The 15,728-nt window shown below is 36.1% G+C and overlaps 1 pseudogene; it reads right to left on the reverse strand.

Annotated features, from left to right (window-relative positions):
* Nucleotides 1-1,517: 1,517 nt before the first annotated feature.
* LOC112999614 (heat shock protein 81-3-like) lies at nt 1,518-15,338 on the reverse strand (annotated as a pseudogene).
* Nucleotides 15,339-15,728: the final 390 nt, after the last annotated feature.

A 15,728-nucleotide genomic window follows, 5' to 3' on the forward strand; every position in this document is an offset into this window, starting at 1 on the left:
TCATTTTTTTCTCTTTTTCTCCCCAACATACCTATCTTATTACGCATTTCTCTTCTTGTTTTCCTTGCATCTTTCACAATCACCTTCTCTCTTCTTCACTCTTATCTCTTTCTCTCTAAAAAAAATGTGACTTGGTTTTACGTGAGTGTGAGTGAGCCTAAAATAGTATAGATACTTGAGCAAAGGAACAAATATAACAGTGTCCAATGCATACCCTAGGGAAATATTAAATTACATCATAAATAACCTCAGTGCCTCAATGCAGGCACAGTGAAGAGAAAATCCTAAACCACCTTATCAATACTACCTTTGTATAGCTCCTTATTTGCTTGCTTTGTGACTCTTGGGGAGACTGCAGCCATTTCCCGTGCCTTGTCTCTTCTCTCCAACTTCTTTAAAAGCTATAGCTGAAATAGATTCCAAATTATTTTCCCTCCTATTATTAGACTATAAAAGTCATGCATATAAAGACCTTCCAGTTTGAATATTACCTTAAGAGTAGAGTACACAAAGCTCTTTGTATATTACCTCTTTAGCCAAGAAATCCATTGATGTGGTCTGGCAGAGGAATTCATCACATGGACCTAAGTTTGTGAGATCCTATCGAGGAAAACATAGAAATTGTGCCTACCAGGGAGCAATTCTTCAACTCAGAACATTCATCAAACAATAAAAAAAATAATGGAAACTAAGAAGATTAAATAAAATGACACCATATCCAGCAATAATAGTAATCAGAACCAAACTGCATTGGAAATCCAAACCAAAAAGAATCCCCCCTCCCCCTCCCCCCCAATCAAAAATGAAAAGGAAAAGAAAAATGCAGCAACCTAATAAACTGTATTTGCGTACTCACAATTCCACATAAATTACTAAAAAAAAGGTTTTTTTTTTCCATTACTTGGATATTGAAATATAACATCATTCATAGAAAAAAGCAAGTCCAAACAGTTAATCCAATCATGTGAAGCAAGGTGTCATTTACAATATGCAAGTCATTGGCAATCACAGTCCTCAAAAAGACATAAAATAAGCTATAAAATTATTAGCTAATATAGACTTAAGTTTCCAAATGATACTAACTAGATTTGATAGTTTATTGCTCAAATTAAAAACATACAACAATAACAGCTTATTGTAAGGCTTAAGGAATTGACAGATCAAAAGAATAATATTTTTGAAAGATTTGTAATAACAAATAATATCTTATTGTGAAATGCTATTTTTGCAGAAGTGATAACCTCGTGCGTTTTTGCATTGCAAGAAGATAATGGTGTAGCAACTTTATTCTGCTATGAAGCATTTTGTTGGCACTGTGTATACCAGTAAGGTAAGTAGCCACTGCATCAAAATTTAGTAAACTTAGATCTTTCTCTACTTGTTTTATTTTGAATATCTTCCGATTTAAGCTGCTTTACTTACTGAAAACTTCAATGGCTTTAGTTAAATTCAACAAAAAAGTAAAGACTTTTGCCGCATTAGAGAAGCTACTAATAAGAAACACATCACATTTAAGTTTAATCAACCTCCTCCCTCTTGCTGCCCTCAGCATCAGCTTCGGCCACCTCCAGTGGCAGCATGTCAGCATCAGCTTCACCTGCATCCTCGTAGATGCTCAGTCCAAGCTTCAACATTTTGTGGATCCTTCACGGCTGAAACCAGAAGGGAGAAGAGAAGTCTCAAACAGCAACAGAACAAGGTCCTTCATGGATTTGTCTTCCTTGATCACCTTGCAGAGGTTGTCAAACTTCTCCTTCAACTCTTCTTGCCTCTTCTTCTCATCTTCACTCTCGTCAAACTTGAGCCCTTCCTTGGTGGCGGAGACAAGCTTCTTGCCGTCAAATTCCTTGAGCTGACCAACAGCATACACTACTACAAAAGCAGAATTCAACGTCAGTTAAAAATGGTATTTTATGTCGATTAACGACCATCGTCGTCTCAAACGACGTCAAAACTTTTGATGATTTCAACGACGGTTAGCTAAAACCGTCGTAGATATTCTCCAATTCTAAGACGGGCTGTCGGACATGCCCATCTTAGAATGTATGAAAGATTATGACGGTCATGGGGACAACACCGTCGTAGAATAATCGTACTCTACGACGGGCCTGTGTAGGTGCTCGTCTTAGAGCATGGTCAAATTCTACGACAGTCTGCTCCCAAAGACCGTCGTAGTCTTTGCTATATGCTATGACGGTTGTGTCAGAAAGACCGTCGTAGAATAGGCTTAATACTACTACGGTCTTTTGTAAGTGACTGTCGTAGTTAGTTGTAAATTCTACGACGGTCTTGTCCCATGACCGTCGTAAGAGAGGCTGAATTCTACTACGGTGTTATCATGGTGACCGTCGTAGAAATGTGCAGGTTTTACGACGGTCGTGTCAAAAGAATCGTCGTGGATTTTTTTTAAACAACAATTTATGCAATACAAAGGATTATATTTTCTATCCAAGCCTTGTCGATGCCTATTCAAGGAATAGTACATGCACAATTGTCCTTTAGTAATGAACATGATCCTAAAAATGGGGAGAAATATACATTTAGTCAAATTTAATCATAAGGGCACATAATTAAGTTGAAAACATCATAAGCACATAAAAATCCTAAGCAGATGAAAATGGTTCTTAGAAGGATACATGCATGATAATGTCTCATTATTTTAAACTCATTAAAATAAGAGACACAGCTTAATTAAGGATACACAGATTATTTGATGCCTTGAAATAGCTCAAAGAACTGAGCATCCCTAGTGACTCAGGCAGTTCTCCACTGAACTGATTATCACTGAAATCCAACCTATTCAGATGCAGCCAGAATCCAATATCAGTGGATAATGGACCTGAAAACTGATTACCTTGTAATAAGATCTCTTGAAGGTTATGTATGGATGAAATTCAATTAGGTAAAGACCCTGATATCACCTTGTCACCTTAACTTATTATCCTACCCAATTTTAAACCATTTTGAAAGATAAACAGGCATCAACAAACCTGAAGAAGCTGGTGGTGGTGTTGGAGAAACTGGATATGGAGAGTTTTTTGGTTGTATCAAGCCAGGATTGTTTTCATAACTGTAAAATGGAACAGGGGATTTGTTAAAACTCGTACTGAATGAATGTATCAAGCCAGGATTGCACTGGCAAACAACCGCTTCAACCTAGGTATTATTGGGAAATACCAACAAACCTTTGCTGGATGACTACTAGGGGTGGCTGAACCTTCAGTACGTTCCCCATCGTTGCCCTTGTAGCGTGAAAGTTCGCAAGTGGGGCATAATCGCATATCCACAAACTCATTTCTATACAGAAGGCAATCATTCGGACATGCATGGATTCTTCGGTACTCCAAGCCAATGGGACATAATATCTTTTTGGCCTCGTAGTGACTCTTCGGTAAGGTGTTATCTTCAGGAAACATATTTTTCAATAACAAAGCCAACTCAATGAAGCTTTTGTCACTCCACCCAAATTTGGCCTTTAGGTTAACCAAAGCTAGCACAACTGATAACCTACTGAAGCTTTTGCATCCAACATACAACAGCGTCTGCGCATCTGTTTGAAGATCATCATAAATATCTGCATGAAAATCCTGAAATCCCACTTGCCCAAGATCACGTATCATGTCTTCCATTCGATCACCGCTTTCGAGCTCAACCGGATGAGGTGGAGATGTTGTTGTATGACCAACCAACTCACCATGCCATATCTACTTTGTGTAAGTGGGGCTAAAGCCATCACATATCAGATGCAATCTAATGTCATTCAACGAGTGACGTCTTTCGTTGACACATTTAACGCAAGGGCAGAAAAAATTTGCATCTGTGGTTGCTGAATTTATTTGGGCAAATGAAAAAAACTCTTCAACCCCGTGTTCATACGCTTCGCTTATGCGAGGTGCTGTAATCCAAGTTTGATCCATGGTCGCTGTTGTGTAATACTAGGTACGATGATGGGAGGGAGAACAGCAACAGCTTATTATCAGATAAGAAGCTGCAATTCCTTGTTTGCAGAAAATTTTCCTAAGGCAAATGAACAGACAAACAATATTTTTAACAAATGGAGAAAAGGTTTAAAAATTACAATGTGCAAATCATAATAGGTCGCTAAGGTACCTAAAAGGTTGCATGGATTTGTTTTACCACTTGCTTGTGTTCTTGTTTTTAGAGGGAAGTTTATTCTTTTCTAGTTCAAAAGTTTGGTTAACTAGGATGTAGGTTTTTACATGGTCTTTGAACTTTAAAGTTTGCATGAATGTAAGAAGTCATTTATAATTTAACTCAGATTCTTGGGGTGCTTCATCCAGTGGTTATTCTGTTAAATATCACTAATCTCTAATTCAATTATTTGCAGGTTCGTAAAGGGCATGTTGTAGTTAACGGGGTTGAGAGGAATGAAGACTACATCCTTGAACCACCTGCTTATGAGATGAAACCCACAGTAAGTTGTACCTTTTAGTCCCTATGTTGCACTTCATATGATGTTTTAGTAATAAAATAAATTTTTTTATCGAAAAGGAAATTCTAATTTAATACTTTAGACTAGGGATAACTACCAAGAATTGATTATTGACATAAAAGATAAAGGCCTGTGAAGGTTGATGATCATTGTGTTGGGCTAACGGGTAACATTTAACTTTTAGGACAGTAAACAGAGGAATTGCAGGCACAAAATTATAATAACAATCTGAATTGACACTTAAGTTTATGAAGAAGCTGACAAAATGTCTTTATTGTGTTGGGATTCAAGACCGAGCAAATATTATAACGCAAAGAGGTGAATCCACGTTGCAGGCACTGTCTCCATTAGGCGCTGGTGCAAGTTGAAAAGAGGTGAATCCACGTTGCGGACAAAGTAATGGGGTCAAGCTTTGCCAACAATGTCTCAAAAGGAAAGAAGGATACATATACAAGGGAGGGCAATTCACATGTGTTTTAAATAAATACTTGTCCTTTTTTTATCAGCAAAGAATAAAAATATATATTAATTGAGTACCAGAGGTACCTAAAAACATTTTACATATTGGTAGCTAAGCAAGTGGATCCCAGACAAACTGCATCAAGTGAAGCTAGGAACCAATTGCAGCCTACATAACAGGAAACTAGTTTCTAAGCCTAGTTGCCATCCCAGAACACATCTACTTGTCCTTTGATTACTTGAGAAAGTGGAACAAGAAGGCTCTACAGTTACTATGTGTGTGACACTGAAAATGTCACTCTTAAGGCTCTACCCTTAACCTTGTTGATGAGCTTGGAAAGGAAAAGGTAATGATAGGGACATTAAATACTGAACTTGGAAAATTGAAAATAGAACTCGAGCAGGAAAAGGCTAAATGTGCTAATACGAAAGAAAAGCTTAATATGCCTTGTAGAAGATCTTTGGTGTTTTGGGGAGATTGTAGAAGATCTTTGGTGTTATGATGATGATCAAAAAGCTTAGAAATCAAGTGATAAAAGTTAGAAATCAAGTGATCATCAATTCCAAAACATAGGGGGAGTAAACGCAAATTTTATATATATACATTGTTTGCTTGAATCTTGATTTCAGGACTTATATTGTCATCATCAAAAAAGGGGAGATTGTAGAAGCAAATGACTTTGATGTTTTGATGATGATCATGATGATTTGATGCAAATGATGCAAATGATTCAAGAATACAAGCCACAACATCAAGATGATCACTAGTATTTTAGGAAGGGAATTCCTAATTGATTTAGCAAAAGGTTTGGCCAAGTAATTTGAGTTAAAAAGTGTTTTTCAAGAGATTTACTCTCTGGTAATCGATTACCAGAGGATGTAATCGATTACCAGTGGCCAAAAATGGTTTACAACAGCTACTAAATATTTGAATTCAAATTTTAGACTGTGTAATCGATTACACCATATTGGTAATCGATTACCAGCAGTTAATAAACGTTTTAATTCAAATATTAAAGCCTGTAATCGATTACACAAATATTGTAATCGATTACCAGAGGAGATTTTCAGAAAATAACTTTCAAGAGTCACATCTATTCAAATGGTTTATGAATGGTCATCAAAGGTCTATTTATATGTGACTTGGAAACACGAATTCAGAGAGAGTTTTTTATTGCCCAAAAAGTTTTATCCTCTAAAAAGATTAAGAGAGTTTTTCTAAATTGAAATGTCTTACCTCTCAAAGATTCCTTGGTCAAACACTTGCATATTCAAATAAGGAATTGTGATTGATCTTCATTGTACAATCTGTCTCTTTCAAGAGAGATTTATTCTTCTTTTCTTTTTTACTTCTAAAAAGGGGTTAAGAGACCGAGGGTCTCTTGTTGTAAAGGATTCTTGAACACAAAGGAAGGGTTGTCCCTGTGTGATTCAGACTTTGTAAAAGGATTTTACAAAGAGAGTGGAAAATCTCAAGTGGGTTGCTTGAGGACTGGACGTAGGCACAGGAAGTGACCGAACCAGTATAAATCAAGTTTGCATTTCTCTCTTCCCTTAAACTTCTTTTATTTATTATTATTTATCTTTTGCCTTTAAAGAAGTTTGTTCTGAATTGTCTTTTGAGTAATTCATGTTAAGGGTGCATTGTTAATCTAAAAAGAGAGAGCAAAATTTTAAATTGGGGAATAGTTCTTGTTATCTTAATTCAACCCCCCCCCCCCTTCTTAAGATAACTAAGGCCATTTGTCTAACAAGTGGTATCAGAGCAGGATTCTTGTATAAAGTTTAAAAACTTCAAGAATTGAAATGGCCTCATCCAACTTTCCATTTCTTGAGGGAAATTCTATTAATAGGCCTCTTATGTTCAATGGCGAGGGTTATTACTATTGGAAAACCCGAATGTAGATCCTTATTGAGGCCATAGATTTAAATATATGGGATGCCATTGAAGTTGGTCCTTTTATTCCTATAAAGGTAGTGGGAAATGCAACTATAGAAAAATCAAGAGAAGAATGGAATGATGATGAAAAAAGAAAGGTTCAATACAATTCAAAGGCCAAAAATATAATCACTTCTGCATTAGGCATGGATGAATTTTTTAGAGTCTCAAATTGTAAAAATGCAAAAGAAATGTGGGATACATTACAAGTAACCTATGAAGGCACAACTGATGTCAAGAGATCTAGAATAAACACTCTCACACATGAATATGAACTTTTCAAAATGTTTCAATATGAGACCATAGAAGATATGCAAAAGAGATTTACTCATATAGTTAATCATCTTGCAAAATTGGGAAAAATATTTCCTAATGAAGATCTTATTAACAAAGTGTTGAGATGTTTAAGCAGGCAATGGCAACCAAAAGTAATAGCAATTGCAGAATTAAGAGATCTCACTAATATATCTCTTGCCACTCTCTTTGGAAAACTTCAAGAACATGAAATGGAACTTATGAGACTCCATCAACATGAAGAGAATGATATAAAGAGAAAAGGAATAGCACTCAGAGCCTCATCATTTTTTATTCAAAAAGAAAGTGACAAAGAGGACTTGACTGAAACAGAAGAAGATGATGATGATTTCAGACTCTTTGTGAAAAGGTTCAATAAACTTCTGAGAAACAAAAACAATAAAAGGAAATCAAACATCAATACAAAGAAGAAAGAAGAAGACTCCTCCTTAGCCCCATCATGCTATGAAAGTAATCAACCTGGGCACATGAGATCCAATTATCTTGTCTTTGAAAGAAGAATTGAAAAATCCGACAAGAGGAATCTCAAAGAAAAGAAAGAAAAGAAAACATAGATCACTTGGGAAGAAAATAAAAAATAAAAAAAAATTCTTCAAGTGATTCAGAAAAATAAAATCATAAATCTGGGTATCATGATGAAAGACTATGAAAACAGAGAAGAGCAAAAGTGATACATTGATAGCAATTTCTCCAAACACATGGCATGCATCAAAGTTTATTCAACAAACAAAGGCCACTTGATCAACAAGCCCAACAAGTAATATCAAATGATACAAACAGGTCACTTGTCTTTGATTGATTACTTTGATGATCTTTGATTGATTACTTTGATGACTTTTGTTAACTTTTGAATGAGTTTTGATGCTTGTTTACTCCTTAAATATTTGATTTTCATTAATATTTTTTTTATAGTTATGTAGAAAAACCTGAAAATTATCCTGTCATAGGAACAAAATGGGTTTTTAGAAATAAATTAGATGAACATGGTATAATTATTAGAAATAAAGCCAGGTTAGTAGCAAAAGGATATAATCAAGAAGAGGGAATAGACTATGAAGAAACATATGCTCCTGTTGCAAGATTAGAAGCCATTAGAATGCTTTTGGCATATGCATCCATAATGGACTTTAAACTTTATCAAATGGATGTTAAGAGTGCCTTTCTAAATGGTTTAATTCAAGAAGAGGTATATGTTGAACAACCCCCTGGTTTTGAAATTCCTGATAAACCAAACCATGTTTATAAATTACAAAAGGCTCTTTATGGTTTGAAACAAGCCCCTAGGGCATGGTATGAACGTTTAAGTAATTTTCTCCTAGAAAAATAATTTTCTAGAGGAAAAGTGGATACCACATTATTCATAAAGAGAAATCATAATGATATTTTGCTGGTTCAAATATATGTTGATGATATAATTTTTGGATCCACTAATGATTCATTGTGCAAGGAGTTCTCCCTTGATATGCAAAGTGAATTTGAAATGTCAATGATGGGAGAACTAAAGTACTTCCTGGGATTACAAATCAAGTGAACTCAAGAAGGTATATTCATCAATCAAGCCAAGTACTGCATGGAATTGATCAAAAGATTTGGGATGGAAAGTGCAAAACACATGGCTACACCAATGAGCACTAGCTGTTACTTAAATAAAGATGAATCTGGTCAGTCTATAGACATGAAACAATATTGAGATATGATCGGATCTCTTTTCTATTTATCTGCTAGTAGACCTGATATTATGTTTAGTGTATGCATGTGTGCTAGGTTTCAATCCAACCCCAAACAATCACATTTGAGTGCAGTAAAGAGAATTATGAGATATCTATTAGGTACAATCAATTTAGGATTATGGTATCCTAAGAATTCAACATGTAACTTAATAGGATATTCTGATTCTGATTTTGCCAGATCTAAAACTGATAGAAAAAGCACAAGTGGAACTTGTCAATTCATTGGATCGGCTCTTGTCTCATAGCAAGAAACAAAACTGTGTTGCTTTATCCACTGTTGAAGCAGAGTATATCTCTGCCGACAGTTGTTGTGCACAGATTTTATGGATGAAGCAACAATTATCTGACTGTGGTATCCTTCTTGATCGCATACCTATTAGGTGTGATAATACTAGTGCCATAAATCTATCCAAAAACCCTGTACAACATTCTAGAACAAAACATATAGAAATTAGGCACCATTTTCTAAGAGACCATGTTCTAAAGGGAGATTGTTTGCTAGAGTTTGCTGATATCTTAACAAAACCTCTCCCAAAGGATATATTCTTTTCAATAAGAAGAGAATTAGGCCTTTTAGACCTTAGTGATTTGGATAGGTAAAGTTTGTTGATTGTCTTTGATTATGTTTTGATGATTGCTTTTGTTTGATTGTGTTTAATTGTAAGTATTTGATTATATTTGATTGGTGTGTGTTAATTGTTTGATTAATACTTGTTTGAATGAATTAAATACATATTAGTGATGATGATTGATAGTGTTAGATGTATTTAGCATAAACATAGGTTTCTTTAGAGGAACTAGCCTAGTTTATGCTCTGGTAATCGATTACCATCTAGTGTAATCGATTACACAAGAACAGGCAGCCTGTAATCGATTACAACATCTTGTAATCGATTACCAGTAGGCTTATTGGTCTTGTAATCGATTACCAATCCCTGTAATCGATTACAATTCGTCCTCATCTATAAATATTCACGAAATCAGAGCTGCTGCGCAGCCACAGCCTCCTTTCACGTCTCCTCCATACCTAAAACTTCAAATCTTCGAATCTCACTCAATTCTTCACCAAATCACATCCCGTAAAGCCCAATCTTCCTCTTTTTCACTCCTCTTTCACTTCCACCAATTAAAATCCACAAAAACTTCATCAAATGGCAGAGCCATCAAAGAAGAGAAAGGGATCATCCTCCACCGTTGCTGCTGCTACCCATCGCCGCCACGGACCATCTGAAGCATCCACAGCACCTACTCATCCATCTTTATCATCTCCAAGATCATCAACATTGCTTTCTTCCGATGATCAGCGTCTACGGTACCTTTCTCAATTTTTTTTCTAGGATCATATTAGACCCTAAGTACCTAGACGTAGAGTTCTTTAACGATGAAACGTTTGATTGCTATCAAGTGTTTCAAAATTCTGGCCTTGTTGATTTCATGTCATTAAAACTGCCACATTATCCTGAACTTGTAAAGGTCTTCTACTGCAATTTGAAAATTTAGGATGACATTATTTCCTCTGAGGTGCATGGTATTCCTATGATCATTAATCAGTCCTTATTCTTTTCTTTAACTCATTTACCCAGTCAAGGTGCACCTTTTGAGGGCACCATTGTTGATGACTGGAAATTTGATTATTCTAGTCATGATGCTCGCCGTATGGTCTGCAATGACCAGGCTGAAATGACCGGTAGATTGCTGGCCAGATCATTAACTTTTGATAATCGCATCATGCACTATCATTATTAGAATTTTGCTTCCCTAGTCTTCAAATTTAGCGCAAGCCTCTGAGGAGGATTTGATTCTGATGTGGGCTTTTCTCACCGGTCGTCAGATCGACTGGGCCCATTTGGTTCGGTACCGAATGCATAAGGCATTACGGGCCAATGCACCTCTACGTTATCCACAGTTGATAACTTTGTTTCTGCATCATTTTCAAATTCCGCTTGATGATGAGCCATTTGTTCAAGTCAAGCGTTCCTTTGCAATTGGTGCTGGTGCTGTGACTTCCTTTGGTTACCGTAAGGATCGGAATGGTCAAATGGCTGAAGAAAGATGCACTCCCTCCTCAAGATGAGCGTACTCCTTCACCTCCTCCTTAGCGTGAAGATTCAACACTCCTGAATGAAGTCCTTACCGAATTACGAGGCCTTCGTTCTTATGTTGGTGAACGTTTCGACTCATTGGATACACGCTTTGCCGGCATGGATATTCGCCTCACACAAGTTGAAGAAGATGTCTCCTTCATCCGTACTTGCTTTGATCCACCACCACCGCCTCCATCATCCTCTTAGCTTAATTGTTATTATTATGACTAAGTCTTATTAGTAATTAAGTATTATTAGTGCTTTGTTTTATCGCCGTGTATTTGGCTTTTTGTTGCTCTAGTTATCATACTCTTGCACTATTATTATATTTCTGGACTTTGCATTGGTTGGTTATGACAATGTATGGATTTATTTTGGTTTAATGTTTGGCTCTGTTTGGATTTTGATTGTGTTGTTTAGTTCTTTTTGATGTTGCCAAAGGGGGAGAGAACTTGAGAGAACTTGGGTTAGAAATCAATTAAAATCATTAAAGTTAGGCATAGGCATACATGCCAAAAGATAGGGGGAGTAAGGGTTGTGTGAACGTGCTATCATCTTGTATATGGTTTGTTTTGATTTCAGGGATTGTCATCATCAAAAAGGGGGAGATTGTAGAAGATCTTTGGTGTTTTGGGGAGATTGTAGAAGATCTTTGGTGTTATGATGATGATAAAAAAGCTTAGAAATCAAGTGATAAAAGTTAGAAATCAAGTGATCATCAATTCCAAAACATAGGGGGAGTTAACGCAAATTTTATATATATACCTTGTTAGCTTGAATCTTGATTTCAAGACTTATATTGTCATCATCAAAAAGGGGGAGATTGTAGAAGCAAATGACTTTGATGTTTTGATGATGATCATGATGATTTGATGCAAATGATGCAAATGATTCAAGAATACAAGCCACAACATCAAGATGATCACTAGTATTTTAGGAAGGGAATTCCTAATTGATTTAGCAAAAGGTTTGGCCAAGTAATTTGAGTTAAAAAGTGTTTTTCAAGAGATTTACTCTCTGGTAATCGATTACCAGAGGATGTAATCGATTACCAGTGGCCAAAAATGGTTTACAACAGCTACTAAATATTTGAATTCAAATTTTAGACTGTGTAATCGATTACACCATATTGGTAATCGATTACCAGCAGTTAATAAACGTTTTAATTCAAATATTAAAGCCTGTAATCGATTACACAAATATTGTAATCGATTACCAGAGGAGATTTTCAGAAAATAACTTTCAAGAGTCACATCTATTCAAATGGTTTATGAATGGTCATCAAAGGTCTATTTATATGTGACTTGGAAACACGAATTCAGAGAGAGTTTTTTATTGCCCAAAAAGTTTTATCCTCTAAAAAGATTAAGAGAGTTTTTCTAAATTGAAATGTCTTACCTCTCAAAGATTCCTTGGTCAAACACTTGCATATTCAAATAAGGAATTGTGATTGATCTTCATTGTACAATCTGTCTCTTTCAAGAGAGATTTATTCTTCTTTTCTTTTTTACTTCTAAAAAGGGGTTAAGAGACCGAGGGTCTCTTGTTGTAAAGGATTCTTGAACACAAAGGAAGGGTTGTCCCTGTGTGATTCAGACTTTGTAAAAGGATTTTACAAAGAGAGTGGAAAATCTCAAGTTGGTTGCTTGAGGACTGGACGTAGGCATAGGAAGTGACCGAACCAGTATAAATCAAGTTTGCATTTCTCTCTTCCCTTAAACTTCTTTTATTTATTGTTATTTATCTTTTGCCTTTAAAGAAGTTTGTTCTGAATTGTCTTTTGAGTAATTCATGTTAAGGGTGCATTGTTAATCTAAAAAGAGAGAGCGAAATTTTAAATTGGGGAATAGTTCTTGTTATCTTAATTCAACCCCCCCCCCCTTCTTAAGATAACTGAGGCCATTTGTCTAGCATGGCTGTGACAAAAGGAAAGCCATTGGTACAACAACGACATTCATTAAAGAAGTCTCTGGCTGATAAATCCGGTGAGCTTGACAAATGTTTGATTGAATTGCAAGAGAAGTCAGTTGCACTACAAGCTGCTGAACTTGCTAAGGAGGAGTTGTCCCAAAGTAAAAATATTATAGAGAATGAAGCTTAAAGAGGGGAGAAATAATACTTGAATTAAATGAATCTACATAAGTCAAAATATTACTTGAGCAACAACTTGGTTAAGTGGGGTTCTAAATTAAACCTGCGCATAAGTGACAATATTGACTTAAATATGTTCAAATATGACTTACAAATGTGCTAATATTCAATGCAAACTAAACATGACAATAATGGATTAAGAAATTAATTAGGTCTTTATGATACAATTAGACGAAAGCTAGAACTCAATTATAAAATAAATGAATTAAGTTATGTAATTCAATTAAAACTTTTATAAAGAAGATACTTATATATAATTTGTTCTCCAGCTAATTCAATTACAGAGACTACTAATGATAAAGACAATAAATCTGAAGCTCAAATTAAACATTAGGGGATTGATAAAGTTGAGTGTACTAACTTAGACCAAAAAATGCTCAATGAAAGTGATAATCTGGCACAGGATGACAACACTAATGAAAGGCCCACATAAACCTCACTGAAACGCAAAAAAAGAAAAAAATTTAACAGCTTCAGATTACATAAAAAGATAAACAAAAATCAGAGTTTCTCTCACAAAACACACAATGTATCTTACCTTATGGAACCAACTTTGTCCATACAATGTGCATACAAACATTAAACACTACAATGTTATAAACCTTACCTTTTATGGGACACAGCTTTACGACGATGTAGACCACCACCAACAACTAATGGCCTGAGACGACAAAGAAACAGAATCGTCAAATGAATGAAGGAATATAAGACATGCAAATGAAGGGATACACAAACAAGATCTAAATGCAGCCTTACCTTTGTCGGCGGTGGCTGCAAACGGAAGAAGATGCAATGGAGACGATGCTCTTTGTCGGAGACGATGCTCTCTGTACCTAGCTAGGGCGCCAATTTGAGAGTAATTGTGTCGTAATTTTGAGCAAAGAAGAGATAGGGCACGCCAAAGTAAGAGAAAGTAACAAGCACGTGCCGGCCACATGATACCATTTCAGATACAATGACGGGTCTTAGCAAAGACCGTCTTTGAATGACAACAAAATCAAACATCAGGGGTCTACCATGTGTCACTACAAAACATACAAAGATGGCTCTTCGAATAAGACCGTCTTTGTATTTTAATGCCTTAAATCACGTGATCTCCACGTGAAACCACCAACAATACGAAGACAGGTCTTGGCGCAAGACCGTCTTTGTATCTAAATGACGAAGATGATGACGTGTTTCTACCTTAACAATACAAAGACGGGTATCTGGATAAGACCATCTTTGTATTTTAACGCCTCAAATCACATGGCCTACACGTGAAACCACCAACAATACAAAGACGGGTCTGTGGATTAGACCGTCTTTGTATTTTAAATCCTCGAATCACGTGGCTGCCACCTGAAAGTACTAACAAAAACAAAGACGGTCTCAACACACCACCGTCTTTGTATACTCGTCGTCCCACTCACGTGTTTGGCACGTGTTACCATTAACGATACAAAGACGGTTTTTTCCACAAAACTGTCTTTGTAAGTTAGCCAGGTAAATACAAATTGCCACGCTGACTGCATGTCTACGACGGGTAGCGGCAAACGATGTCGTTCTCATGCCCTTAATTACGAACATGCCACCGGTTCACCTTCTAAGACGGTTGTATGCAACCGTCATCGAATCCCCGACGTAGAAAGTTGCTTTTGTAGTAGTGATATTCATCAATGGCATCAACCATATAAAGAACCTCGTATCCCTTCTTCTTCAACTTCTCCAACAATGGAGAGTTCTCAACGGCCTTCTTGCTTTCATCTGTGATGTATTAGATTTCACTCTAACCTTCCTTCATCCTAGTCACGTAATCCTTGAGGCTTGTCATCTCATCACCACTCTTGGTGGAGTGGTACCTAAGCAATTCAACAATCTTTCCCTTGTTCTGTGAATCCTCATGGATACCAAGCTTCAAGTTCTAGGAGAAAGCCTCATAGAACTTGTTGTAATCCTCCTTGTTCTCTGCAATTTCAAAGAACAGCTCAAGTTTGAGAAGCCCTTCTATAGAGAATTGCAAAGTTTGATAGTTATACATAAATCATATAATATTTGTCCAGAAAAAAAAAGCATAAATCATATAAAGTGAAAGAAGAAAATAAAAATTTGAATCAAATCAAAACCAAAAATGGATTTCCTGAACAGCCAAAAAATAATTTAAAATATGGCTTTCTATTTGATAAACCACCTCTCACAATATTTTCAGCTTCTGCCCTACAGCCCATTCCAGAAAGCGGCTGAGTTTACTACCTTTTTCCTAGGAAGCTGAACTTCCAATACCTAAGTGTTGTCGCAGCTGAGTTTACTACCTTTTGTTGGATCGAGCGGCCTCAGAATAATTAAGAAGGGGGGGGGTTGAATTAATTATTCCTAGAACTTTACCAATTAAAAATTACTCTTTTAAGGCTTTTACTAAATTGTTAAGAGAAAGAGGAGTGGAAGAGAAATTTAACAAAAAGTAAAAGCGGAAATTAAATGCACAGCGGAAAGTAAAAGAGTAGGGAAGAAGGAAACAAACACACAAGGATTTTTATACTGGTTCAGCACAAACCTGTACCTACCTCCAGTCCCCAAGCGACCTGCGGTCCTTAAGGTTTCTTTCAACCTTGTAAAAA

This window comes from Glycine max, chromosome 15, assembly GCF_000004515.6.
Source record: "Glycine max cultivar Williams 82 chromosome 15, Glycine_max_v4.0, whole genome shotgun sequence".
NCBI classification, from domain to species: Eukaryota; Viridiplantae; Streptophyta; class Magnoliopsida; order Fabales; family Fabaceae; genus Glycine; species Glycine max.